The sequence below is a fragment of the Hippichthys cyanospilos genome, chromosome 6, assembly GCF_059441005.1.
Source record: "Hippichthys cyanospilos isolate Australia breed blue-spotted pipefish chromosome 6, RoL_Hcya_1.0, whole genome shotgun sequence".
NCBI lineage: Eukaryota > Metazoa > Chordata > Actinopteri > Syngnathiformes > Syngnathidae > Hippichthys > Hippichthys cyanospilos.
Window position 1 is genome coordinate 12,217,501 of NC_142374.1, and position 4,511 is coordinate 12,222,011.

At 37.7% G+C, this 4,511-nt stretch overlaps 1 protein-coding gene across 2 annotated transcripts in view; it reads right to left on the bottom strand.

The window, feature by feature from the left end:
• LOC148422218 (tumor protein p53-inducible protein 11-like) overlaps positions 1-4,169 on the bottom strand; it is a 31,598-nt gene extending 27,429 nt beyond the window's left edge. Inside the window, exon 1 of one of the 2 annotated variants that reach the window (XM_088416177.1) lies at positions 4,024-4,169. The gene's annotated coding sequence lies outside the window, so the exon portion shown is untranslated. The remainder of the gene's footprint in view (positions 1-4,023) is intronic. The other variant, XM_088416176.1, reaches the window with a different exon arrangement.
• Positions 4,170-4,511: the final 342 nt, after the last annotated feature.

Sequence of the window (4,511 nt, forward strand, 5' to 3'; positions counted from 1 at the left end):
ATCAAGATAAGAGTATGCTGTAAAATAAATTCAACTGGAAAATATCGCAAGATGGGTCAAAAATGAATAGATGAAAAATGTCAAACTAAAGTACGAGTTGACCGACACGACAATATGAAATGGAGGCATTACACAATATATGCCCAAAAAGATTTACAGACAATTTGCCTTGCCTGAGGTAGCACATGAATTTCCAAATACACACAATATTGTCCACAGTGGTTTGTCAAGAGAAAAACGGAATTGCTTTCGTGTCTTCCCCCTGCTAAAATTAATGACTTTGGCAGCTTACAGTTGCAATAAAAGTGCCAGCGCCATAGAAAGCAGCATATGGTCTGATCTTTGCTAATCTTGTCCACGGGAAATAAACAAGCACATCTGCTTGAGGGTCATTATTAATGCCACTGCTAACAAACTTTCATTGCAGTCGACAGGGAATTAAGCAACATGCCATAAAAAAAAGTGATCCATGGTGGCTAGTAGAAAGACTCCCTACAGACAAAATACAGGGCAGCATATAAACATAATTCTAAAAATAAAAAAGTGTGTGCAATATAGAGTAAACATTTTAATATAGAGGTCATATCTGCCATCAAACAAGTGACTGATTTATCCAACCACACAGCCATTAGTGGTTGTATTCATAAACAATTTTCAGACCTTGTAAGCACAATATTGACATTTTTTAGTGCCTGTGGGAAGCTTGCCTTTGAACTGCCACATAAATATTGCCCGTCCTCTTCTGATTGACTCTTCTCATTTCAAACCACCAATAACCATAAAATGATAATAGATGGAGCGTGCCATGTCATAATGGCCTATGTTATGAATTAAGGTTTGTTCTCACCGAGGATATTAAAAAAAAAAAAAAAAAAAAAAAAAAAAAAAGGTCACTATCTGCTTTGGCTACCATTGAAAGAACATTCAAAGGACCTGAGGGACCACTTAAAACTATACGATGTGCCTATGCCTCAGTGCATTGTCACAAAAAATGCACAGGCATATCAACCATTACTTACATATGCTAGTGCTTAACATTTTGCCAATTAGTGGAAACTCACTGCTTCCCTCCTGGGATGCCCATGCTAAAATAAATAAATAAACAAAACCATTTGTCGCATGAAAATATGCTTGCAATGTGTGATCATGTCATGTATTCATGTCGATTAAAGGCCCCAACTGATTATGCGATGCCATTTTAAATTGGATAGTAAAATTGCCCAAAATTCACTATATTTTTTTAACACGTCACATTTGTACTTAAGACAAATAAAAAGGCATTTATCCCCCCCCCCCCCCCCCCACACACACACACACACACACACACACACTCCCACCCCAAAGAAAAACCTCAGTTGGTGCTTTGACCGTCTTGTAAGAAATGTCACATAACAAATAATATAAAAAAAAAAAAAAATTATAACAGACAATTTACTTAGATGTGCAATCAAAATGTGAGGCTGCTGTGCAACATAGCATGCTGTTTGCATGAGTGCCATTAGTAAGAGAGAACTGAATGAGGGTTGTCCATGGTCAGTATGGCCTGAGGCTACAAGCACAGGGGGGAAGGGGGGGCTCTTCATCATGCCACTATGACCCATTTGCCAAAGCCACTTGAGTGTATTTTGTAAACCACGCTATCATATCAGACGTTTGCCCATCGGCAACAATAAATATGATGATACAGCAATTATAGTTGTTATAAAACTTACAAACCAGCAAATTCAGCAGACTAGTTGGATACTACTAGGGATGGGCATGTACCACTACGAAGTATGAGTATCAGGTTGATCTCGTGCATCAGTATCAGGCCGATAGCCAGATTTTATTTGAAGCTATAGGTAGTTGCAATGGCAGTTGATACTTGTATCCACCGTACTCTTGGAGCAGTTTTGTGATCGTAAACTGAAAATTCTAAATAAAGAGAAAAGAAGAGAGCCATTTATTTCATGACTTTATAAAGAAAATATTTGCACAAATAGGTAGGTCTTTCTTTAAAATGATGTATCTTTTTTTTTTTTAGAGGGGAATCAAAAGTTTGATTGGTATTGATATTTCGTATCTGTGACTCAGCAAAAGTACAGTGTACTGTGTTATGTACTGGTATGAAATGAAACAATAAGTCAATTAGAACGACACCTGAAGCTCGTGCTGTTGCTGGACACAGAAAAGAGCAGCAGGTTGGGTTAAATGTTTGTATGTTATAACTGTGCAATGGGATTACAACTAGTAAGAGCAGGAGGCAACTTTTTTTTTTTTCTGATTGAATTTTTTTTCCACAGTCTAAAGTGCCAGAGTTCAGAAAGTTCCAAACATGTGACTGCATGTGTTCACCAGCCTCTATTTCTTTTTTTTTGTCATAAATAGATAAAGATTGAAATGTTTTGCATTTTAGCCTGTAGCAACTAGTTCTTCCACATTGTTTCAGATTGCAACTGTCAGACAAGTGCATAATGCAAACAGTTGCAATGTAATCAAAACATAGGTCAATCCCAAAGTTCACACAAAGGATCACTGGATTAAGGTGCAAGCAATTTTAGTCCCCCTGCCCACCCACAGATCTAAGATGTTCATTACCAATTGCATAGTGATGAGAGAAAAACAATCCATAGTGAGCAATAGATTCTTAATAACAAATCGAGTAAGTACTACAGCATATCCACTAAAGAATAATTTCACTCTACTGGCTGTCTGCTGGAGCAATTTAAAATGTAAAAAGCTGTCTTCCTTATGTTAGTTCTCAAATAGTGGGGCGGGCCTGAGAGGCTTTGTTTTTTAGGCATTTTGATGCACTTGGGTTTTTTCTGCTCAGACAAAATCTGTAACCTGTATGAATGCTGTAAAAAAATAGCTAACTTTTGTAGAAAGTTAGTTTAGAAAGTGTTTTCCTTTTGTCAGTGTTAAAAAGGATACAGTTTTAAGTATACTTATACAATTTTTATAAATAATAATCTTATTTGTAGTCGGCATTCCAAGTGGGGGGGGGCAAGCAATGTCTCTCCTATTTTCTCTCTCCCGTTTTCTCCCCTTATGTGTCACGCGAGCAAAGACAAAGGCCCATGATCTCATTCATAAAACAAGCGTCAAGAGCAGATTTGTTTTTCAGACAAGAACCCACGGTATGATGAAAGTGTTTGCAGTTGTGCGCCGCAGCATTGCTCAACAGCTCTGAAGACAAGTCAGGACACACCTGAACTGCAGTATGGCCTCATGCATGATTGCTGCTCACACCACACCACCCCTACCTTGCTGTGCAAATGTAAAATGACATATACAGTAATATATATATATATATATATATTTTTTTTTTTTTTTTTTTTTTTTTCCAAGTTTCAGTTGTTGCCAACCACTTGATGAAAAGAAAATCATAATATTTCGGTGTCAGTGAAGGGAACGCAGTATTTACCTCGAGTAAATAATGTTACTCGAGGTAAATACTGCGTTCCATTCACTGACACGTGAATATTATGATTCTTTCTTTTATTAGTGGTTGGCAACAACTGAAACTTGGAAAAAAAAAAAAAAAACCTTAACTAGGTCTTAAGAACAGCAATGGATGATCCAGTCATCAAATTCAGATCAGCAGGGTGGGATGCCACCGTTATGCTGTTTGTCTGACCGGAAATAAAAACTTGAACGGTCAATTTTGTAAGATTACAAGATGTACTTAAAAGTCGCCACAGCACACGACTTGTGTTTGACATGCATTTTTTTTTTTTTTGGTTGTTTGGTTTTTCGTTATTTAGATGGATTCAACAAGACTGTCCGCGCCGAACACAGAGACCTGCAATTGGGCACACAATGAGACATAACCCTCAACAACACATCAAATAAACACTGGAACAAACAATACGCAAAATAGTGAAACAATCTCACGCTCTCGTATACAGACGCTATTTTAGCGAATACTTACTATGAGACGTTCACGGACGCACACATGAAAACATTGCCCAGATTACAGTCATGTGCACTCGTGTTTGCGGTAAATGGGCATTTTGTAAAGGAGAAAGTAAAGTAACTTACAGGTATAGGGAACAAATTGGAGCCCGGAGTTAGACTGAAGGAGAACTGTGGTCGATTGGTGTAGCGAGTGAGCCCCGCTAAAACAGAGTGAAGAGGAACATCCCCGCGCTCAGAGCTTTCACTCGACACAACCTCAGCCAAGAAATCCAGCCACGAGCTCCCGCTTACCGTATTCACCGGACCTCGCTGAAACGCGCACATTTAACTACTACCGTAATAAACAAAATAGCAGCGTCCTAGCTTTTGGTTTCCCGTACGTGGTACATACGTTGACGTTCATGATCAGACCAAGTATAGTCAACGAAAATTAACCAAACAACTAAAATTCCAAATGTTTTACAAATAAACTTCAAACGATTTTTTTTAAAACACAAGAACGCTAATATTATCTTAAAACTATAATTATAATAACGTCTTTCATTTTTGTCTAAGTAATTATACATGAGGTTTCAGGGTTCATTTATTATGATTTGTTTCGAGATTGTAGG